The sequence below is a fragment of the Notolepis coatsorum genome (genome assembly GCF_963971535.1).
Source record: "Notolepis coatsorum genome assembly, chromosome: 18".
Taxonomy (NCBI): domain Eukaryota; kingdom Metazoa; phylum Chordata; class Actinopteri; order Aulopiformes; family Paralepididae; genus Notolepis; species Notolepis coatsorum.
Window position 1 is genome coordinate 32382353 of NC_140182.1, and position 25811 is coordinate 32408163.

Below are 25811 nucleotides of genomic sequence, written 5' to 3' on the forward strand. Positions count from 1 at the left end.
GTTTAGAAGTATCAAGAAACTAGGGCTGGGCGATTCTTTGAGGTTCAATTTAAATTTCCGATATTGGCTTCCCACGAACATGAAAACAATGTTGCTCTTTTGTCTTGTTATTTTGAAACGTCTTTGGTAACTTGTAGAAGATGACAGAAAGGAAGACTTTGGTCAAGTAGAAAGGTCAAATAAATTCAGTCATCATCATATGAGTAATCGTGTTTAATAATCTGTCATTTCAATATCAATCAAAATAATCATGATTATGATTTTTGCCCTTGTCGAGCAGCCCTACAAGAGATGTTTACTATTATTGTCACATCCGGCGCTTCCACCTAACCACAACAGTGTCCCAGCTTACTTGCACATATCCAGTCATTGACTCCAACTCTGCTAATGGTGAGTTCATACATTCATGAATGAATGTGTTGAAGGCTAATAGTACAGCAATGTCTCTTCTGCTTTGGTGCACTTTTCTGTAAGGCCTGCGGTTGTCAGCGTTGCGGGCGAGGTTGATGGGTGAGAGGAGCTGGTCCCAAATACAGTCAGGAATAAATCTATAGGGAATTCTTTAGGTCCAGAGATTGAAGGCGCCTCGCAGCGTGGAAATGATTTGTTTAGGTCTCTAGATGCGTGACGCCTCGCAGCGTAGATCAAATCAAATCAAATGTATTTGTATAGCCTGAAATCACATGGAATTTCCCCCAAGAGGCCAAACTAAACTGAATTTATAGACTACTGTAGGCTATGGTATGTAGCCAAGCGGAGATTAGTTTATGAGCTACAAAATCAAGGACACAGACCAGCCGGAGTAAGCCTGGGAAGCTAACCGGTAAGATAACTGGCTGCAAACAATTCCCAAAACAACAAATTCCTTGCACCAGCAAGTCCAAAAGGGTACTGCAACTCTTTGTGATTTGTTTATGTCTCTAGATGCATGAGTTTTATTGTTTTATTGCAACACTACTATCACCGACATCTAAGAAGGGAGATCCCCCCTTGAACGGCCCTTCTAAGGTTTCTCTCCTCCACATTGCCTGTGGTGCATTTTTTCCTATTGCTAGGTTTTAGTGAGTTTTTCCTTACCTTCGCGTGCGGTATGTCTGGGAGTGTTGCATTCATTTATTTTATTTATTTAAAATGTTTTAGACTTCATGGGTTTTTGTTTTGTTCTTGATTTATTGTGATGTTTCTTCTTGACTCTACTCTTTCAGCGCCGGCAGGTCTAGCCATCTGTGTTCCTACTGCGCCACCGCTCTAAGAGATAGGGATGCGTGGAGGTGTTTGCAGGGCTATATCTATATTCTATTCTATTATAGCTATGGAGACAATACTATGGCTCATTTGACATCAACTATTCATCGTTCAACATGTGAAAAAGAATTTTTTTTTTCATGTATACGTTCGCGTGTTATACTGTGGTGAATATTGTATAGTTTAGGAGTGATCTGGGATACTTCCTGAAAAGCTGAGTTATAGGGCGCTACGTGAATTCTGCTATAAGCGTTGCCGTTTCTTGCCTGGACATGCTACTATTTCCAAATCAAATGTATATAATAGGGGGTGGGGTCGTTTTTTGATGCTTTGATCGTCACCAACGGTATACGTTTTGGAGTACGTTACATAGGATCGTTGCGATCTATGTGAAATCATGGTTGGATCAAAGCAGGATTGATGTCATATAGTCCTTACCTTCACTAGGAGGTATCCCAAAAAGAATATTCCAATTGTCTGATCGCAATTTCCAGTATTGGTGTCCATCGTGTCCCCAACATCACCCAGCACAACACATGCATCGGGGGCATTGGACGCGTTTCAATGTGATCGGGTAAACCGCTAGACTCGCCTGACCCAAAAAACTGCGCCCGGAGTGAATTAAATGTAACACCGGGTGTGAAAAAAAGGTTTTGAAGGGTGGGTGATACTGCCACCTAGCAGGATGCAGCCGGTATTGCACTCTAGCGACCTCAGAGTGATTCCCTTGGTAACCCCGGGGTCCGTGTGCCTGAAATGAATAAAAAAATCGAATATAAGAAATAACGATGAACACCCGAGTATACTCCGGTTTTCGGGGGTCCTGGCGCTCAGCGCATGGCGAGATAAACCGACTATCATCGGGTCTGGCGCTGATTGAGTTAAAGAAGATGTGTCCGGCCCATGGGGACATGTGTGTTGTCGGGCCTTACAAACTAATTTGATTTGAATTGATTCATGAGGCTACAAATGTACCCGTGTGGATGGTGCAGATTCTGGAAATCCATTTGATGGCATTGGAGTGCGGTTCTGAGGGGCACAGACAACATGTGTTTGTTGTCTGTGCCCCACCTGCGCACATATTTGTCCAAAACCTTGGGTCAGTGGCCTCGTGGGTAGAGTGTCGGCCCTGAGTTCGGGAGGCTGGGAGTTCAAGCCCCGGCAGAGTCATACCAAAGACTATTTAAAAATGGTACCCATAGATCCTCCCTGCTTGACACTCAGCATCAAGGGTTGGTTTGGGGGGAAGCCCTTGCGACATACTAGCGTCATGTCCAAGGGGTGTACTTGTACATCAAGCTGCCTCACGCTACGGAAAACAGGAGATAGGCTCCTGCCCCATGTGCCGTTACGGCTCGAGAACCATTGTTCTCAAAGGCAAAACTTGGGTCATGCTCTAAAGTTAACAATTGGTTGGTTACGTTCTCCTGGCTGAAACTGAGTCATAATAGGCAACTTTCCCTGAATAACGGTATTGTTAATGGTCACAATAAATTTGTGGATAAACAGTGCCCTCTATGGGGAGAAGGTCAGGACGGAATCTGGTTTCTGATTGGACAGACATATTTCACGAGAAGGAACCATAGTTGAGGGTTTGATCCCTCAGGAAGGGAGTTGGTGACTGGCTGTCATTCCTTAAAAAACTCTCTGAGGTCGTCGGACGGCGATGGTCTACTGAGAGCGAACAAGTAAGTGTATCAGCCGCTGTGTTATGATTATTATGATACAAAATGTAACGTTATACTATTTCTCAGGTGCAGGGTAGCTCCGACTTCAGAGGGTTAGGTTCACAGACAGCTCAGGACACCAGTCTTGTGCCGGTAGCATTGCATTCTCTTGTGTGTCTTATCATTTCGATTGCTTTGCAACGCTCTGGGTTCTGTTAGCCTCTGTCCTAATCTTGTCCAGTAACTTTTGTTGCCTGTCTTATAGTTACATAGCAAACAATACCTGTACACTGTTGAGCTTATTTTTACTTGTTTGCTGTCAAACTTATATTTGATACAAATAAATAATTTATTTTCACTAGATCTGATCTACTACTACTACTTCTGATCTCTGGACCATCGGTTGCCTCCTCTGGGAACAGACCCAGTAGCAGAAAAGGTCCAGAACATTCTGCTATGACAAGACCTACTGCATTGCTACACACGCCTTTGAAAGGGTAGACTTTGGCTGCATTCTGCAAGCAACAGCGATAAAACACATGGAAAACATGCCAGATTTATTCTGTGCATGATGGCAGTCCATGTAGTGTGTGTGTGCATGCAAATGCGTGTGTGTGAGTGTGTGTGTGTGTGTGTGTGTGTGTGTGTGTGTGTGTGTGTGTGTGTGTGTGTGTGTGTGTGTGTGTGTGTGTGTGTGTGAGTGTGTGTGTGTGTGTGCACTTCCAGTGTGCACCTCTCTGTCATAGCCAATTTCTTGTTCATGCAATATAATAATAATATTAAATAATAGCCAGGCAAGGTCAGCTGAATGGCTCTGGCGCAGAGCCTGGGCTGTCAGCTGTAGTGGAGCAGGGTTCTCTCTCTCTCTCTCTCTCTCTCTCTCTCTCTCTCTCTCTCTCTCTCTCTCTCTCTCACTCTCTCTCTCTCTTTCTTTCTTTCTTACACACATCCTCTCTCTCTCACACACACATCCTCTCTCTCTCTTTCTCTCTCTCTCTCTCTCTCTCTCTCTCTCTCTCTCTCTCTCTCTCTCTCTCTCTCTCTCTCTCTCTCTCTCTCACACACACACACATACACACTCTCTCTCTCTCTTTCTTTCTTTCTTACACACATCCTCTCTCTCTCACACACACATCCTCTCTCTCTCTTTCTCTCTCTCTCTCTCTCTCTCTCTCTCTCTCTCTCGCTCTCTCTTATACACACATCCTCTCTCTCTATTTCTCTCTCACACACACACACACACACACACACACACACACACACACACACACACACACACACACCACACACACACACACACACACACACACACACACACACACACACACACACACACACACACACACACACACACACACACACTGAGAAGCATACAGAGTGCCTCGCAGCTTCACTTTAAAACCGGAGTTGTTCCCTGCAGCCATGTGTCGGATGCCAGGGATCGATACGGTGTGGTGATGAGAGATAACTCTGCCAGCTCCACCAGCCCCTGAGGAAGGCTTCTGTTTCTCCCACCAGAGCCTCGCTGTCTCAATACCAGGGATCTACACACAACCCCCGGAAGCTTGTAGTCGATTAGTCAAGCAGTTGCCAAGAGAAATAATTGTCTCTAAAGTGTTTGTTGAATTTCGGTTCATCATCACCGAATTCAACCCCAACTAGAAAGGTGCGCTCAGTAGAGCGTAAAATCTCTACCACCTCCATCTCCACTAGGAAGCATATGAATGGTGTTAGGAAGCATAGGAAGGATGTTATGAAGTATATGAAGGATGTTATGAAGCATAGGAAGGGTAATAGGAAGCATAGGAATGGTAATAGGAAGCATAGGAAGGATGTTAGAAAGCATAGGAAGGGTAATAGGAAGCATAGGAAGCATAATAAGGATGTTAGGAAGCATAGAAAGGATGTTAGGGAGCATAGGAAGTAGGGGTGACACGAAAAACGTATACATTTAAAGTGAAATTGTTATCAAGAGCTTGAACGGCACCTGCAGAGCCACTAGGTGGCAGGAGGGTACTTTACAACAACAATAACTGGCCAGGATTAGAATTGTCTTATTTTTTCTGATTTAAAGTGTTTTTATTGAAAATCGAATTGTGACCTTAAAATCAAAATTGTGGATTTGCAGAATCGTGACACTGCTAATAGGAAGGGTTATAGGAAGCATGTTAGGAAGCATAGGAAGGATGTTAGGAAGCGTAGGGAGTAGGGGTGTAAAGGTACACGTATCCATACCGAACCAAACAAGTTTGAGTGTGTACCGTACCGTACCGAACGGCTGTGTAGTGTACCGAACTAATACAACGGTATGTTAACCACTAACGACCGCCCACCGGGCGCTGTTTTTTACACAATCTAATATAATTATTATTTAAAAATGTTTACAAGTCGATTATTAATTTCAATATAGAATATTCGTTGACAGCCCTACAAGTACAGTTAGTTACTGCACACTACATCACCCCTGAGTGGAACATGGAAAGCCAAACTTTCCCCCACTGTACCAAAAACCATACCGAACCTTGACTTCAAAACCGAGGTACGTAACGTACCATGGTTTTTGTGTACCGTTACACCCTAGTAGGAGGGTTAGTAGGAAGCATAGGAAGCAATTTTTTCCAATCTACAAAATAATTGTAGAATGTGTATAAATCATATTACCCAGCAATAATGCAACTAAATGTTTGAAACTAGAAAATCTGAAGGTAGCAAGTCCAAATGTGAAAGATTGTCAAGCTTTTAGCTGTGTTCCTCTCGTACAGAACTATGTCAATGCTGTCAAATAATTACTTAACACATAATGGATATCTTGTGTGTACATCCGACAACTGAGGGATGATGTAACGACTTCCACCGATCCTCATTCTGCTGTCGATCAGCTTCTGCATGAACAGAAACTGTTTCCACTGATGAGTTGATTCATGCATATCATGTCTGTCTGCAGAGGGCTTTCTGGCTTTTAACCCTTTCACTACCACACTACCAAAGGGTTAAACCTTTCACTGCGACGATACAGAAGATGAACCCGTTTCACTGTTACACGACAAAGGGTTAACCCTTTCACAACCACACTACAGAAGGTTAACCATCTGTAGTGTGGTAGTGAAAGGTTAACCTTCTGTAGTGTGGTAGTGAAAGGGTTAATGTTCGACGACATCGGGATGAGTTTACTGTGCTCCAGGACTTCAGGGTAAACACATTATGTTTTTTTTATACATTTAAAGTCAGTAAAATACATTGAAAGTAGGGGTGGTCGATATATCGAGTATACTCGATGTATCGCGGCTTGTTCTACATGAGATGTAGTAAATTACTATATCGTGAACATGGAGTATATGTTGTCACGTCAGTTTCTAAGCCGCCACGGCTGAGATGAGACTTGCTTTAGCGTTCCTCTCATTTCACTAGACACAGACCAGCACGGACCTTCAATGACATGCAATTGAATTGACGCGAACAACGGGCTAATGTGACTCCACGACACCAGTTCCATTAGTGAGGAAAGGGTGGGGGGGGGGGGGGGGGGTTATATTGACGAGGCTTGACAACAGAGGTTGAAAGATAACTTCACATGTATTGGCTATTCGTTCCTTTATATCGCTTCATGCATCGGGCTCCCTCCAGGTTCCAACTCTGTGTGTTCATGTGTTGACTTCCTAGTGTGACATCATCAACTACGGCAACTTAGACGCTCAAACAGCAACTGTGTTTTCTATCCACTTTAGCCAAACCCACACACATCATCAACTACGGCAACTTAGACGCTCAAACGCAAACCTAAAACAACCCCAAGAGTTTTTATATAAATTGTCTTAGATGTTATTTAAAACATTTTAAATAAAAAGATGTATGTGTGTGACAGTAGACTACTCTTAGTACATTTTCATTTAATAATTTTTTTAAGCATCTTCATGGTTTAATGCAAACATATGTTGCAGGGACTATTATAATCATCATATTGGCGTGCCTGTATGCATCAAAGGGTTAAATCAAGCATTTTAAGTGCTTTAGTTTAGAGAAATGTCAAAATATTGCGATATATATTGTGTATCGCAGGGCTATTCAACTAAATTGTTCAGGGGGCCACATTGTCAGAAACCCAAGGGGCCAGGGGCCGGACTGCCACGGCGCCTCCCCGTGCTATGAATATATGTACACTTGACACAACACGCAACCACATTTTCACAACTTTTATTTAAAGGGGAACTATTTTTTTCTTTTTTTTACTTTATTTTTTAGCGTTTATCGCTTTTCTGGTCAAGTATGACCGACAGAAACAGGTTGAAACGGGATGTAGAGCAGGGGAAGACATTCTGAGAAATGACGGCGGGTCCGGGAATCGAACTCGTGTCCCCAGATCCGTGACGAGCACGGTTTTCCCCGACGCAGAAATAGCGCCGAGATATGCGGTGAGCTACTGGAGCTCCCCAAAGGGGAACTATTTTACTATTTCTTTCACTATTTGGGGCACTTTTACACAATTCCTGTGGGTTTATGGAACACCTCTGTAATTTTTTCTTTTTTAATTCATTGTTTTGTATTTCTAATCAAGTACTCAAAAACAGCATTTTTCTACCTCAAGATCTTAAGCCGTTTGAGCCTGGGCTCCAACCACAGTGGGCACTGTGTGGAAACTCAGCTGATTATCATGCAGCGGTGTCTCTCTGACATCACAAATCAGCACATTTTCAGATGACTCAGTTCAGTGAGGGTGAATATTGTGAGAGGAGAATTGGAAGAATGCGCCAATATGAGAATTAGAGACATAGATCATATTAATATAAGTCCACATAGCTAGGAAACAATGCTAAACACTGAAAAAGGCCATTTATAAGATAGTTCCCCTTTAACTACATTGCAAAAGTAGTATACTTTTCAAAAAAAGTGCTTCATTTATGTGCCACATCTGCAACATCTCCTGCAAAAAGTGCTTCATTTATGACTGTGCAACAACTGCAACATCTCCTCTTCAACATTTCAATATAAAAATTAAATAAAAAACAAACAAGTGCATGATGTGCATCTGAACATTCTAACATCAACACTTGAACAAAAAACACATTTATAGTGCAGCTGAGCTTATGAAAAAGTGCTTCATGTCTGTGCAACAACAGCAAATCACAGCATCTTATTAGCACTTATTGTCGACTCTTAACTCTCAAACATCAGGGGGGTGGGGGGCAGACAGGCCTAGCCTACATACACACATCTAATGAGAGCGATTGCACTTCTTTGACTGGGCAATGGCAGAGAAAGAGGGTTCATAGGAAGTGAGGGCTACCGCAAACAGTGATGCAAATGCTCATTTGTCAAGGAGGCATGGTTGCTTGTTTTAATGGCATTCATGTGAGAGAAACTGGATTCACAGGTGTATGTTGAGCCAAACATTGTTAGCGCAGATATTGCCAGCGTTTTTATTTGGGGAATGTCTTGACATGAATACACTTTATCCAAAATGTTGTGGTGGATTCATTCTCAAGTGCCTGCTTCAGAGCAGATGATGCTTGCATGTCAATTATTTCAAGTTGCAGGAGACCTTCATCAATGTGAAGTGATGCAAGGAACTCTTGTCCTTTTGTGGAAATAGCAGCTACATTGGCAAATGGGTTGCTCACAAAATGCATCAATTCTCTGGACATGTCAAATTCATCAAATCGCCAGTTGAATAGCCCTGGTGTATCGTGATATGGCCAAAACATTTCGCGAAATCATTTAGAGGCCGTATCGCCCAGCCCTAAATGAAAGTAGTTCCTCATCAACACTGTACAGTAGCCCAAAATAAGCAGAGTAGGAGCCAAAATGAATATAATAGAAGCACAAATACATTAGAAGTTCAGAGAACACCCCTTCATAACCGACAAGAAAGAGGGTCCATGGCGCTCTTAATATTAGTCTAGTTCGAAAGCCTTTTATACACTGGCTTATGCAATGAACACTTAAGATCATTAAACCTGTTACACACAAATAAAGAAATCCCCGATGTGCACTGTTCATTGATGTACTAAAGGCTTTTTAACTGGACTAGTAACTAATGAAAATTGCCTTGGACTCGCAGCTCCGAACAGCACCTTCCGTCAGACATTTCAGCGTCAGAAACCTGACCCGAGTGCACCGCTCATATCCCTACCCCACTTTTCGCTCATCATTCCCGGGAAGCCTGTCATGTAATGCAGCGTCTATAAGCAAGGAGCCTGCCAAAAACCAGCATTGAGAATGCTTTCCTGAACCAGTAACCGGAGTTGCCATGTAGCCTACGCCATCGATCAGGGCGGGTGACTATGATGAGAGATATTCAAATTCAATCTCATTTAAATCGGCTGAAAATCTCATAAAGTTAATCCACCCTGAGCAGCATCGATTCCCTTTTTCAGAGAGAGAGAGAGAGAGAGAGAGAGAGAGAGAGAGAGAGAGAGAGAGAGAGAGAGAGAGAGAGAGAGAGAGAGAGAGACAGTCAGACAGAGAGAGACAGTCAGACAGACAGAGAGTGAAAGACAGAGAGAGAAAGAGAGGGACAGAGAGCAAGCCAGTCAGACAGAGATAGAGAGATAGATAAAGAAACAGAGAGAGAAAGAGAGCGGCAATCAACTTCCTAGCAACAGCATTGGTTTGCTGGTAATAAAGTTAGCATAACTGCTGTTGCAAATTAGCCTTCCTTGTTGATCAGTGAGTGGTTTCTGGAAACACTATTGATCACTTTGCTTTATGATCCCCAACTGTGTCTCTCAGCATGAAAACACTGGAGGAATAAATTACACAGTCTCATTCATTAAAGGCTGTTTCAATTCCCTCTCTCTCTATTTCTCTCTCCTCTCCACCTCTCTATACCTGTATGTCTCGCTCTCTCTTTCTGATACGCACGCACGCGCACACGCGCACGCGCGCGCACACACACACACACACACACACACACACACACACACACACACACACACACACACACACACACACACACACACACACACACACACACACACACACACACACACACACACACACACACACAGTAGCACACAACAACACACATCGGGACACATACATGCCAGCTGTAGTTATCAATAGTTATCAGTGATCTATGCATTCGTATGGCAGTTCTCCTTCACAGCTGTCTCCCTGCAAACTCCGGTACGTTCAGGACACTGCCTATTGTCACACGCCTCATTTACCAAGCCTCAAATACACAGAGTGCTTTTTAAATATACAATATACAAAAAAAAGAAATATCCACTTAGAAAATGCTAATGAGTCCTCCGAAAACAGCCGGCACGCCTGGTTAGTGTTTTTTAAGTAAATTGTGTCACGGAACTTAATCAACCGAAATATTGATAAATGAGACCATTGTGTGCTACACCCCTAGCCAAAGTTATGCGAAAGATTGATCTTGATGTCAAAAAGTGCAGCTTTAGTTGATTCCCTCCACTTTCCTTTTCTTCATTTTCACAGTTTATTTGTATCATAATTGTTCGAAATGATCGTATCAGAATAGGATTCAAAGTCAAAGAAATTTGAGTTTGATGAGGGTCTTTGGTTGTATCCCCCTATGTATTATTATTATTATGTATTAAGTGTCTGTATCATAACCATTTATGTATATGCACTGCATTCTTCTGGATGCTACATTGTATCATGGGTACTGTACCTTGCGACGATGAGTACCGTTTTCCTGTAAAGGGACACCAATCAAATAAAGTTCAATTCAATTTACTCCACTCGTAAAAAGCCTTGATAAATAGCATTAACATTTTAAGGCAGTATACGACGTTGACATTTTGCAGACAATTATATGTCAGAACTGAAATGTTCTGATCCCGACCCCACACCTAAAGCTATGTACCAGCCATCTTCTCTGCCTCGAAATGTTACCCGTTATGTATCAAGGCCTAAAGCAATCTCACGTCACGCAAAGAGAAAAATGCACATGGATGCGCGCTTCCGTCGGGGGAAGCAGCCACACCATAGCTGTCAGACAGTCATTGATTCGTCCCAGTGCCCCAATCCATCACCCCTCCACGCCACACACACACACACACACACACACACACACACACACACACACACACACACACACACACACACACACACACACACACACACACACACACACACACACACACACACACACACACACACACACACACACACACACACACACACACACACACACACACACACACACACACATTGGTCGTGGTGTATAGTACTGAGGAGTGAGGTTCCACCTGTTATCCCCCCCCCCCCCCATTATAGCCACCTAGATCAAAACTAGATTAACCCTTTCACTACCGCACTACAGACGGTTACGTATGTAAAGTAAAGTAAAGTAAAGTAAATAAGCATTACAGTCAAACCGTATTGTGTAGGTTCATGATCTTTGACAGAGGTAGGCCTATATATTATTAAATTTGTATACTGTTACAACCAATAAAAGGTAAATATTTTATATCATAATCTTTACTCATTAACTACGGTATAGGTACCTATATGCCTCTGTAAATGAGTCGAGATTAGGGATGTCCGATATTATCGGCCTACCGATATTGGCATTCAAATGTGATATCGGAAAATATCTGTATCGGTTTTCAATTTTTTTTTTATTATTATTATTATTTTTTTTTTTTACATTTCTATAACCTTTATTTACCCAGGCAAGCAAGTAAGAACAAATTCTGATTTTATTTATTGTCAAAAGTATGCATACTGTTATGTTAATTCCACAACAAGACATATGTAATGTTATAATTACCTGAAATAATTCAGTTTTTTGGCAGGGGAAACCCTGCATATATTGGTATCGGTTGATATCGGTTGATATCGGTATCGGAAATTAAGAGTTGGAAAATATCGGTATATCGGTATCGGTAAAAAAGCCAATATCGAGCATCCCTAGTCGAGATTAAATTGCATTAGGTACACAGTCTTGTACCCCTAAATGTAAATATGCAGATCTCGTTTAATTATGCTCAAAGCCAGGCATGTGCAGAGGGGGGGGGGGGGGCTTTGGGTGCCCAAACACTTTTTTGCCCAATTTTTGGCAAGGCTTTTATTACATTTTTTATTATTATTATAATTGTTTTTGTAATGGTCCTCATCAAGAATAAGTTTAACCCTTTCACTGCCACACGACAGTGGTCGTGTGGTAGTGAAAGGGTTAACCTGCTGTTGTGTGGCAGTGAAAGAGTTAACCTTATGTGTATTGCTGCAGTGAAAGGGTTAACTGTTTCGTAGTGTGGCAGTGAAAGGGTTAACAATTAATAATATTATAAATAAAAATAAATATTTGAAAGCCTGTCTGTCTGAGGTGCATGGTTTTCTGTTATGTTGCACGACGCGTTGCCCTCCCTCATGGAATGAGGGGCCCGTTAGCCAATAGAAATCTAGCGCAAACCGAGCATCTCGCCTCACGTTTGCCCGTCTGTCAGCTGATTTATGATACATGTTGTGCCCTTTTTAAAATGTGAGCACCTGCCCCTCTAAAGGCTCTCTGCACGGCCCTGCTCAACACTGCTACCGTGAAATGTCAGACCAATCGAATAAGTGGAATCATATTAAACCCGCTACCTTGAGAAACCACTATGGTAATAGACAAAAATGTTGTCGGGAACCAGGCGGGTCTTAAAAGACCTGAAATAAATCACCTGACTCCCCAGTTCTATATAAACCACCCCAAGGAAGAACACGCTCAACGCCAACACTCTCAGAGAATAACTTCATTGTCTGCTCTCAGAGTTATTCTCATGGTGTATATAGACCACAGCACCCCCCCATACACAAAACACACACACACACACAGGCACACAGGGCCTCTGTAAGGACTCCCTGGGCCCTAAGTAATCAATAGCTTTATCAATAGCTGCCCTGTACAGTACTACAATACGACTACGGTAGCAGAAGAATTTAAAGAAAATCATTGTAGCTACTGGTCTGATGTGTCTATTTACATGACAAATAAAGACTTTGACTTTGAACTGAACATCCTCTACAGGCCTCATCCTCACCACTGCACTCCCCAGGGTCATGGGGTCGAGGACAGCCATCTCACACCACTTACACCACTTCCCTGTTAACAGGCACGCACACACACGCACACGCACACGCACACACACACACACAGAGCCGACTAAAAACTTGGTATCTCATGTATGCACAAGCCTCTACCTTATAACCTAAACCTCATTGGACCTCACTCCCCCACCTTAACCCTTTCACTACCACACTACCAAAGGGTTAACCCTTTCACTGCGACAATACAGAAGGTTGAGCCTTTCACTGCCACACGACAAAGGGTTAACCCTTCCACAACCACACTGCAGAAGGTTAACCCTTTCACTACCACACTACAGACGGTCTGTAGGGTGGTAGTGAAATGGTTAACGGTCTGTAGTGTGGTAATGAAAGGGATAACCTTGTGTAGTGTGGTAGTGAAAGGGATAACCCTCTGTCGTGTGGTAGTGAAAGGGTTAAGCGCTCATTGGACGTGGTACATGAGATTCCAAGTTTTTTCTCCTTGTATGCACCAAGCCTCTACCTTAACCCTAACCTAAACATCATTGGACCTCACTCCCTCACCTTAAGCGCTCATTGGAACGTGGTATATGAGATTCCAAGTTTTTAGTGAATCCCTGCACACACACACGCACACACACACACACACACGCAAACGCACTCGTCCGACTCACCCTGTCCTCCTCCTCCCGCAGGTCGGGCATGGTACTGATGCAGAGGCTGACGACGGTGATGGCCACCATGATGACGGAGAGGCAGGCGAAGATCTTGCCCGGCAGGCCGGACTGCGGGTTCTCCACCATGTCCCGCAGCCAGATCATGGTGCGGCGGTAGCGGCTCTCCTCCGGCGGCGCCTGCTGCATGGCGTTCCTCTGCCGCCGCTCCTCCTCCTGCCGCTCGCGCTCGTTGGCCTCCTCGATGCGCGTGTACATCTTGCGCTTGCAGCAGCGCTCCATGTAGGTCATCTCCACGCCCCAGTAGATGAGCTCGTCGTGCAGCGACAGCACGCACATCTCGCGCAGGATGCGCAGCTTCCCCGCCGCCAGGTAGTTGAGGATGACCCTGGTGTGGGGGGGGGGGGTCGACGGGCAACATGTTATGAGCGTCGTGCGTGTGTCGCGTGGGATAATCGGGGGCTTTTGTTACAGAGGAATCGGCCAATCACTAGCCTTAATTAAAGGAACACGCCAACTTGTTGGGAAATTAGCTTATTTACCATCTACCCTGGAGTTAGACAAGCAGAATACCCTTTTCTTCTCTGTGCATGCATTAGGCTTAGGGAACAGCTGCACCACGCAGTGATTTTATCACCTCAAAAGCCCTGTTGGTTTTTGAAAAATGGGGGTTTTAAGGTGATGAGATCACTGCGCCCGGGCAGCAGTGGTTTCGGCAAAAAATAGATCTGCTTAGAAAACTAAAATGTTTAATTATAATTTAAAAAAATTACGTGGTAATACACAGGTCACAACATGTTTACAGGAACGTTTTGGAATGTATTTTGTGACTGTTGGGAACTAGGCTACACTGGCACACCTACTTCCAGTGAATGACGCTAAGCTAATCTAACAGTGCGGCTGTTCCCTAAGCCTAATGCATGCACAGAGAATAAAAGGGTATGTATCTGCTTGTCTAACTCCAGGATAGATGGCAAATAAGCAAATTTCCCCAAAAGTTGGCACGTTCCTTTAAGTTTATTTGTAAAAAAAAAAATTACCCAGGGACAGTGCACATTAATCAACATCTTCAGTTTCCACATCAATGTAAATGTGCCAGAATTAGTTAATGAGCTAGTTTTCATCTGTAGTCCCTGCCTACCATGCATGTCTTTATGGTGTGGGAGGAAACGGGAGTACCCAGAGGAAAGCCACGCGAACACAGGGAGAACATGCTAACTCCACACAGAAAGGCCCCCTGCTGGGGTTCGAACCCAGGACCGTCTTGCTGTGAGGCAGCAGTGCTAACCACTGTGCCACCGTGCCGCCTTATACGTTATATATAAGTAACAAACATGCTCACTGGTTCACTGACTACTTACTGTAGGTATTTAAATGTGGTATCGTATGACACGGTATTCATCGAAACGCAATAGCATTGAGGCAATTCAATTGATGCCCTAAAAGTATTGAATTTCCGTTTATAGATATTGACTTAAATGGGCAGTTCACCAGAAAACAACGCTGATTTATTTTGCACATCATCTCACAGTAAATGAGTAAACAGTTTAGTTTTAGTTGGACAGTTATTGAGAGTAAATGAGTTTGAATACGCCCACCTGATGTCATCAGGGACGGGGACATGGAATCCTTGTGTTGTGTTCATTACAGCTCCATGAAATTATGTAGTTGAACAAATAGCTATACCTTGTCTTCTAGGGACATAGCATTTCACTGAGCTGTGATTAACACAAGGACTCAATATCCCCGATGTTACCACATTCAAACTCATTCACTCTCAATAACTGTCACACTAAATTAAACGCTTTAACACTACACCATATTTTATCTATTTATTAAAGAGATTTGCACTACATCCATACCTCATTTTTGTGTTGTACCTCATTGTCTGCATTTTTACTGTGTATAGTAACAGTACAACTATACAGTGTTGGGACTTTATTCCTCTTTTACTTACTTATTTTACTGTATGAAGCACATTCTCAGGGGCTCATACAGAACCAAGCAATTCACTGTAATGTACTGTACTATATACGTGACAAATAAAAGCAAACTTGAAACTTGGGATGTTTTTTGGTGAAGTGCCCCTTTAACTATCACCAGAACAACACAGTGTACATTCTGTTTTAGGGTGGATATCCCCCTTCCGATATAGAATAGAATAGAATAGAAATACTTGATTCATCCCGAGGGAAATTTGGCACTACAAATCGCTCACAGTAAACAGTAAACATTTAGGTAGACAAAAACAAAAGTCACGAATAAGAATACAAATAAGCCTAAGAATAAAATACGGTCCGGGATACATTCTAATATAAAAAAGAATACAGTAAAAATATACAGAAATATACAGTAATTGTTTTTTTACTACAGTATGTTGGTTTAAAAGTAAAAGTAAAAGTCCAGGAATATAGTACTGTCACCCTGTGCTCAGTGATGCAGTGAGGCACAGTGATGCATTATAAAGTGTGATGGCTGTCGGAATGAAGGACTTCCTGTGCCGTTCAGTGTTACATCTCGGGAGTCTTAGTCTAGCACTGAACGTGCTCCTCCTGTCAGCCAAGTCTGTGTGTAGTGGGTGGGAGGGGTTGTCCCTGATGGCATGGAGCTTAGCAAGGCTCCTCCTCTCCGCCACCACCGCTAGAGAGTCCAGCTCCACCCCTACCACGTTACTGGCCTTCCTGACCAGGTTATCCAGCCCGTTTGCAGTATCAACCCCTGTGTCCAATCCTGGTCTCCCCCCCAGTATCGACGCTCATATATGGCGTCCTTTATCAGGGGGTGTGTCTTGGATGGGGATGTGGTAGGGATTGATGTGTGAGGTGTTCGGGGGACTGACTGTTCCGGGGGGGTTCACATGCTTTCGAGCGACATTGTACTATTGTACTTATTTTATGCCTATTCTTAAATCTGCACATCTACATTGCACTACTTTTATTGTCTTTTATACCTATTCTTATGTCTGAAGTTTATGCAATGTTACTTTTTTTATACTAATTGCTGTGGTGCACTCTGGACTGAGTACTATGTAGATAGTTATTCATATTTATTATTGTTATATTGTAGAAATGTGTGCATTGAAATGTCTGTAAAGTCTCGACTACATTGAAAATGAGGGTGACCTCAATTGTAATTTCGAGAATAAATAAAGGTTGATGATGATATATCTACCTGAACGCAGACGGCGACCGGTCGAAGAAGAACTCCTTGTGGGCCTCGTCGTAGTCGTCACACACCCGGGCTCTGTCCTCCGGGGAGCGGCAGCCGCTCAGCCGCCCCAGCCGCGTGAGGGGGAACAGCTCCAGGGTGCTCCAGGGGAAGGTGTAGCGGTTCCCCCCCACGTTGATCACCGCCAGCAGGCCGTGGTCGACAGACAGCAGGTCCTCCGGTCGCCGGATGAACTGAGCCCTCTGGTAGTAAACGCCCTGCGGGGTGAGGACAGAAACGAGATGCTTGTTGATCTCTGAGAGGCGTGTTCTACGTTGTTTGTTGAGTTTTACTTCGTTTATTAACCCTTTCACTACCATACTGCCGAAGGTTAACCCTTTCACTACCACACTACCGAAGGTTAACCATTTCACTACCACAATGCCGAAGGTTAACCCTTTCACTACGACACTGCCGAAGGTTAAACCTTTCACTACCACACTACCGAAGGTTAACCCTTTCACTACCATACTACCGAAGGTTAACCATTTCACTACCACAATGCCAAAGGTTAACCCTTTCACTACGACACTGCCGAAGGTTAACCCTTTCACTACGACACTGCCGAAGGTTAACCATTTCACTACCACACTACCGAAGGTTAACCATTTCACTACCACACTACCGAAGGTTAACCCTTTCACTACCACACTACCGAAGGTTAACCATTTCACTACCACACTACTGAAGGTTAACCCTTTCACTACCACGCTACTGAAGGTTAACCATTTCACTACCACACTGCTGAAGGTTAACCCTTTTCACTACCACACTACCGAAGGTTAACCCTTTCACTACCACACTACCAAAGGTTAACCATTTCACTACCACACTACCGCAGGTTTAACCCTTTCACTAACACACTACCGACGGTTAACCCTTTTCACTACCACACTGCCGAAGGTTAACCATTTTCACTACCACACTACCGAAGGTTAACCATTTCACTACCACACTACCGAAGGTTAACCATTTCACTACCACACTGCAGACGGTTAACCGTCTGCAGTGTGGTAGTGAGTGTGGTAGTGAAAGGTTAACCTTCGGTAGTGTGGTAAGGGTTAAAGGGGCACTTCACCCAAAAACAATGCTGATTTATTTTGCACATCATCTCAGACGCACGTCCAAAAAGCTTGAAGCGGTTTTGCACACGTTCATTTAGTTTGACAGTTATTGAGAGTAAGTGAGTTTGAATAGGGACACCAGTGATGTCATCAGGGACATTTAATCCTTGCGTTGTGTTTAATTACAGCTCAATTAAATGATAAGGTTAGCAGTCCCTATAAGACGAGGCATTGCTTTTTTTCATCTACATCATTTCATGGTGCTGTAATTAACAGAACATAAGGATCCAATGTCCCACGTTGACATCACAGGTGGCCATATTCAAACTAATTTACTCTCAATAACTGTCAAACAAAATGACTGCTTAAGAGTTTTTGGATGTGCCCCTTTAATAGAGTTATTATTTTTCTTTTTTGATGTACGCACAGGATGGCACATTTCACTGCCATTGTACATAATATTGTATATTGTATGTATTGTATAATATTGTGTATGTGACGAATAAACTTAGCCTATGACTTTGACTTTGTTTAGCGGAACCCAAACTTTATGACCTGGAGCACCGTGGGCTGATTTATGCGACAGACGCAGGACAGGAATAATTTTAGAAGATGTAAATAGGTTTCTTTCGCCTTATTTATTCTTATAATTTAGAAGATGTAAATAGCTTTCTTTTGTCTTGTGTGGCTCAATGGGTATGAGTGCATGACCCTCTGAGCAAGGCACTAACACTGTAGCACACTAACAACATGAACAAGTAGAGGTTTAGAGGAAGACAACAAATCAAAGCCAGTTTAAACAGAATAAGTGATCTGAAGAGAAACTCTGACGTGAGGGAAACCAAGACAGACGGAGATGCAGACAAATATTCCACAGAAGATCTTCACAGAAGCAGAAACTAAACCTTGTCATGAAGGATCCAAATGTAGAACTCAATACTTCAAAGTTCAAAGTCATTCATGCCTTGATACAAAACCAAGGTGCCCTTTTTCCTAATCTTACCATTACTGGATAGTTATTTTCTGCCAATTCCTACTACCATGGGCTTCCATTGTATCTGAACATGTGTCTTAAAGTGGCAATCCTTAAAGGACCCCTTCACCTAAAGATTATCATGTGTATATCAATTATCACCATGTGATGCCTTGGATTCATGAAGATTTGTCTTCTTCTCGCATGTCTGCACGGTGAACATAGAAGAAGAAAGTCACCACATCTCGACTAAAACACCATGCTAACATCTGACTAAACCACCATGCTAACATCTGACTAAAACACCATGCTAACATCTGACTAAACCACCATGATATCATCTGACTAAAACACCATGCTAACATCTGACTAAACCACCATGCTATCATCTGACTAAAACACCATGCTAACATCTGACTATGCAAACATCTGACTAAAACACCATGCTAACATCTGACTAAAACACCATGCTAACATCTGAGGTCCATTTATTTTTCTGAAAAGTGTTATTTTTCTCCGCTGAAAGGTTGCTCTATTGTTCCTTAACTCAATCAGCGCCGGACCCGATGATAGTCGGGTTAACTCGCCAACCGTTCAGTGCCAGTATAGTCGGGTTTTCATCGTTATTTCTTTTATTCGATATTTCATTACAGGCACACATACATCTGGGTTAACATGGGGAATCATCCTGAGAATGCCAAAGTGAAATACCGGCTGCATCCACCCAGGTGGCAGTATCGAGCACCCTTTGAAACATTATATCTTGGCCTGTGCGTCGATCAAAAATCTCTGGTCAGATTTGTATTGGTCGGGCAAGGGGAGCGGTTATAATGATCAGATTGAGAAGCGTGAAATGCTCCTGGTGCATGATGTGTGGCGGATTATGTTGGCGACACGATCGACACCAATACTGGGACTTGCAATCAGATAAATGGAATATTCTTTTTGGGGTACATTCTAGTGAAGGTATATGGTATCAATCCTGCTGTGATCTAACCATGACTTCACTTCGATCACAATATATGTGTGTAACGTTACTCCACAACGTGTGCCGTTGGTGACGATCAAAGCATCAAAAAACTACCCACTGTGGAATAATATATTGATTCCCCAACTCTCATGTAAAGACACCCCCCCTCCCCTCCCCTTTGTCCCCTATCCTGTGTGTCCCCCCCCCCCCCCCCACCCATTTGACCTATCAAATGGGACCACCTCCCCCCCTTTTAACTATATAGGGCTCCTCCCGACAGCATTCCTGGTCTCTACCTGGGTAAATTCAGCTGATCACCTGGGGCGAGCCCCTCAGCCATTCTCTCTAACTACTATGTATATTTCTATCTGTCTGGTTAATAAACCTTGTTATTAACTGAACCTCGGTTGACTGAGAACATTCTTCAGGATATCCACAATATCCCACACCACCCTTTCATGCATTCATGATGAAACATAATACCGATAATATAGATGTGATTTCGAAATAGTAGCATGTACAGGCTAGAAATGGCAAAGTTTTTAGTGAATTGCACGTATTGCTGCATAGCGTAGTTTTCTGGGATTAGACAGGATTACTCTAAATTAAACTATAGTCATATTCACCACGGTATAAAACGGGAATGTATGGATGAAGAAATTATTTCTTTAACACATATTGAATGATAGATAGTCGATGTCAAATGGGCCATAGTATTGTATCCATAGCTATAATATAGAATATAGTTATAGCCCTGCAAACACCGCCACGTATACCTATATTTTAGAGCGTCGGCCTGTTAACAACACATCACGCATATCGCTGCGGCGCTGATTGAGTTAATACTGTTTCTAAAAAGGAATAATATTAATTCTTCCTCAGATACTTTATTACCATGTATCACGATGGAAAAACATTTTACAAAAGATGTCACACATAATATGTCAGCATGACATTTTTGTCAAATGTGGTGACTTTCTTCAATTGATGCAGTGTTTAAGACACATTGCCACACAGATACACTGGATAGGAAGCCAATGGCAGTGGTGAATCGGCAGAAAATAACTACTTCAGAAATGGTCAAAGATGATGAGAAAAGAAGGGCGCCTTGATTTCTCTACCATTCCAAGAATTACTTGGAACTCCAGGACTGGAACGGTCCTTTAAGAATAACCACAGATGATTCCTAACCCTAACCCTCAAAATGTTAGAATTTTATAAGCAAAGGAAATTAAAAGCTAGACTACAATAAAGTTCCACATTGAGTTCCATAGTGACTTGTACTTTCATATCTTTAATCATTGTGTAAACATTTGTCCACCATAGTTTGCTGTTAGTTTCTTAACCTATATTATTTCTATGTTTCTTTTAAAGGGGACCTATTGTGAAAATGTCCTTTCCTGTGTTTTGCATTGTTTTTCCAGAATGAGGGGTTGTCCCAACACTGAGAACATGTTAAATACTGTATGTGCATTGTACCTTTTCTGTGACAAGAATGCTCCATTCAGAATTGCAGCCACAAGGTCCCCCGAGTTTGCTCAGAACAGGGTAAATCTGCATTTCACTACGATGCCCCTAGCTCATGGAATAAACTCCAACAGTCATTAAAGCTTGAGACTCTCTGTTGCAGAGTTTAAAACCTTGATGTCCAACCTTTGTCAATCACGTTGTACAGTATGTGTTTTAATTGGTTTGTTATCCTTGCTCTTTGCCTTGTCTTGTTGTCTTATTGTTATGATTTTATATGCTGTGTAATTCTATGTTTTTCTTGACGTGACTGTAAATGAGGGTAAGTAAAGGTTTGAAATGTAAAATTTAAAATGAAAGAATCGCCGTAGTTAGTAAGACCTCTATGCGTGTGTGTATGTGCGTGTGAAGAGATTAAATGCATATTTACAAGATGGCGGCTCACTTGTACATCTTATAATTATAATAAATTCATAATTATTATTTTTCATAGATTAAACGTCCTATTGTCACTGTCACAGGGGGCGACAGTGGCTCGGGAGGTAGAGCAGTCGTCTGGCAATCTGGAGGCTCCCGGTTCAATTCCCGCTCCTCCCGGGCAGCGTGTCGATGTGTCCTTGAGCAAGATACTTAACCCCTAATTGCTCCCGATGAGCAGGTTGGCACCTTGCATGGTCGCCTCTGCCGTCGGTGTGTGGATGTGTGAGTGAATGGGTAAAATGTGAGGAACAAATTGTAAATCGCTTTGGATAAAAGCGCTATATAAAAAAGCAGCCATTTACCATTTACTCTACGACGTGGGTTCGTCAGTCAATCAGTGAAGGTTTCTGCACCATCTTCACCACAGACCGATTCACCTGTCCACTCACAGTATTTACACAACCATTTCATAATAATTAAGTGTTTCCCGAAGTTCCTACCGTACCTTGATGGTCTCAGTCTCTGGGATCTCCGTGAAGATGCGGTCCAGGCTGCTGTCATCGCTGAGCGACAGGTTGCTGCTGAAGTCCTGGTTGGCATTGCTGATGATGGGCATGGCGGCATGGGGGGGGTGGTGCGCTGCTCTGCGACGGGCAGCTCAGACCGGGAGGAGAGAAGACTAAGAGAGTGTGAAAGCGGCAGCACTTTGTCACTCTTTGGCTCTCTAACTGGGCAGCGCTCCTTTTTTGTGCTATAATCTTCCGTTTACATTAAAAGTGGCACTAGAGAATACCCGTCCCTCCTTGGACCATGGGTTGATGAAATGAGGACAAAGGCATCCAGGGACGCGCTGCTTGCCAATGTCTTTTGGTCTCAGGGACCCGTAAAGCACTGCTCCTTTGTGTCTGAAGGACCAACTAGCTATGGTATCGCCCGCCGCCTTTGGGGACAGTAGCCAGTGACAAAAAAATAGAGAATAACCAATTCCTCAGGCGTTTAACATAGGGGTCGTCGGTCAGCAGGACCCCAAGGACTAGTCCAGAGAGACGAGGCTCCAAGGAAACATTTCTCCTGACCTTGGCGGGTAATCAGATGTCCAGGACCGGATCGGTTGGTGGACCGGGGATTAAAATTACGCAGTCCCCCCGGGGGCGAGATAAAAACTGGGTAATCCAACTTTGAAGTTTAGCGCCGGGTTTGTCGAGGTGAGGTGTCCGGGGAATCGAGACGGCCGATGATGAGATCAGGGGGGGCCGAGACACATGGTGTTGTGCAAGTCCTGAGAGAGAGAGAGAAAGAGAATGGCACTGTTACAATTAAGGGTTACACTTGGGGTTAGAGAGAGAAAGGAGAAGCGAGGACAACTAAGCTGTTGTGATTGAAAAAAGAGGGATAGAAGAGGGGGGGGGGCATGTTTAATTTGAGCGAAACGAGAGATAGATGGAGGAGGACATGCCCCAAGTGAGGAGAAATAGAGACAGCCCCTTTCGTGACTGTGATGCACGCCAACAAGGTTTGGCCGAGTGAATCCACAGTCACTTGCTCCTCAATGGGAAACCAACCTAGATTTACTATGAAGGACTGGTTCTAACCGAACCGTTCGTTATACAAGTATCACAGATACATTTCAAAGGTACTCACAGTTGCACAAGGGTTTCGAACAGAGAAACGCTAGGGTTTGAAAGCTCGGCGTTGCTAATAAACATTTTAAAGAATTTTTATAAACTGGTCAACACTGCTCAAAACGGCGTTATTTCCGTATTTGGCTGCCTGGTGCGCCTGCGCTGTGATCACAGCGCATGCGCATCAGGCACCCAATGCCGGAAATAAAGCTGTGTTGACAAGTTTATACAAATTATTTAAAATGTTTATTAGCAACGCCGAGCTTTCAAACCCTAGCGTTTCTCTGTTCGAAACCCTCGTGCAACTGTGAGGGGAGCATGTCTATGTTCCCCGGGTCCTATGTTCCCCGGGTTCTATGTTCCCCGCTTTGATTGATTGATTGATTGAACATTTTAGACCACCAGCCCTGATTCCAAACTCTAACCTTAACCAGTTCGAAAGAGGGCCTAAGCTTAACCGTTCGAAACAAGGCGGACATTAATAATTAATAAAATAATAGATTTTTTTTTTAATTTTCAATCTATTAATCAATCAAAGCGGGGAACATAGAACCCGGGGAACATAGGACCCGGGGAACATAGGGATGATCCCACTGTGAGTACCTTTGAAATGTATCTGTGATACTTGTATAACGAACGGTTCGGTTAGAACCAGTCCTTCATGGTAAATCTAGGTTGGTTTCCCATAAGGAAGGGAGGGAGAATGATTGAGAGAGATAGAGATGGTGTGATTGAAAAGAGAGAGGAAAAGAGAGAGACAGAGACAGAGATACAGAGACAGAGACAGACAGAGAGAGAGAGAGAGAAGAGACAGAGACCGAGAGAGGAGGGGGGAGAGAGACAAAGCAGACAGAGAGGGAGGGAGGGAGAGGAGATGAGAGAGCAGACAGAAGAGAGAGAGAGAGAGAAGAGACGAGACAGACAGACAGACAGACAACTCGACAGAACAGACAGACGACAGACAGACAGACAGACAGACAGACAGACAGACAGCAGACAGACAGACAGACAGACAGACAGACAGAGCAGACAGACAGACAGACAGACAGACAGAGACGCTCAGTGAGACTACAGTGCCGAGGCGTCTCTTTCATTCACCTCATTAGGAAGAACCTAGAGTCAAACAGATATGATTCTAGCATGATATGAGGCCATGTCACTGACCACCACAGGGCACAATGCTTCTCACTGCATAATAACACATTGACCCCTAAGCATTATGCAAAATAATGTTTTGAATAATTTTCTTTGCCTATATGACTTCTTAACCCTTCACTGCCACATGACAGAAGGTTAACCCTTTACTATCACACAACCTACCCCGGGGCTTCAGAGCGGGTTCCACTCTCTTATTTCTCCATAACCCTTTCACTGCCACACAACAAAGGGTTAACCCTTCACAACCACACTACAGAAGGCTAACCCTGGCACTACCACACTACAGTTAAGGTTAACCGTCTGTAGACAGTGTGGTAGTGAAAGGTTAACCTTCTGTGGTGTGGTAGTGAAAGGGTTAATGTATTCTGTGCTCCTCTTCAGCCCCTTATTACCTCACAGTCTCCATCCCAGGGGGTCACCTCACCCTAGCCTCTCTCGCTACGCTGGAAAACCTGGAGTTTTAATGGATTTTTAGAGGGCATCCCATTCAAATCGGTTTCATACAGTGGCTCGCAGCATAAGACCATCATTCACACAGTGGATATTTTCGCTCCTCTTGTGTCGTGCTCGGTGGGTTCTTTTCCACTCACATGCTTTTGAGAAACACTGTACTTATTGTACTTATGTTATGCCTATTCTTATGTCTGCACTTTCTACATTGCACTACTATTATTGTATTTTATACCTATTCTTATGTCTGCACTTTATGCATTGCTTTTATTCTGTCAACTGTATGCTAATTGTATATTCATTTTATGCTATTTGCTGTGAAGCACTTTGAATGCAATCCATGTATGAAAGGGGCTATATAAATAAAGTGATTATTATTATATTACTCCATACCCACCAAAATGCCTGCCATGTGAATGTGGGGAATGGCAGCCTTGCTGGTCAAACTAACCATATAGTACAGTTAGCTTTGGGAGATAATGATTTGATTTGCTTGGACTGTCCTTGTGAAGATGCTGGAAGACATTGGCACGGGACAAAGCAATGCGCATCAAAACAACACAGTGAAGGGCTTTACTCTCCATGCAGCAAGACACAAAAACACACCTTAGCTCTTAGCTCTTCAGGGGCAGAAAAATTAACTATTTAATATTGTGGGCCTTTTTAGAAGTTCTTATTTCCCCCACTGCTTATATAACATTAGCCACAAGAATAGCACACTGCAGAACCATTCTTGCTTTGCGCGGAGGCAGTCCACAACCCTTGGTATGTTTGTCTGTATTGAGAGAGTTGGAAGCGAGAGGGAGACCAGAGTGTAGGGAAAAGACTTCTGGTGGGATTCACTCCTAGCGAGCAGGGGTACCTGTGGTTCCAGAGGTGGAGTGCATAGATCACA

At 43.3% G+C, this 25811-nt stretch overlaps 1 pseudogene across 1 annotated transcript in view; it reads right to left on the bottom strand.

The window, feature by feature from the left end:
- Positions 1–22540, bottom strand: part of LOC311245309 (voltage-gated potassium channel regulatory subunit KCNG4-like) — a 112219-nt pseudogene extending 89679 nt beyond the window's left edge. Inside the window, exons 1-3 of the transcript XR_014621005.1 lie at positions 22192–22540; positions 16757–17010; positions 13586–13973 (exon numbers count right to left, since the gene is read on the bottom strand). The product of XR_014621005.1 is annotated as a voltage-gated potassium channel regulatory subunit KCNG4-like (transcript). The remainder of the gene's footprint in view (positions 1–13585; positions 13974–16756; positions 17011–22191) is intronic.
- Positions 22541–25811: the final 3271 nt, after the last annotated feature.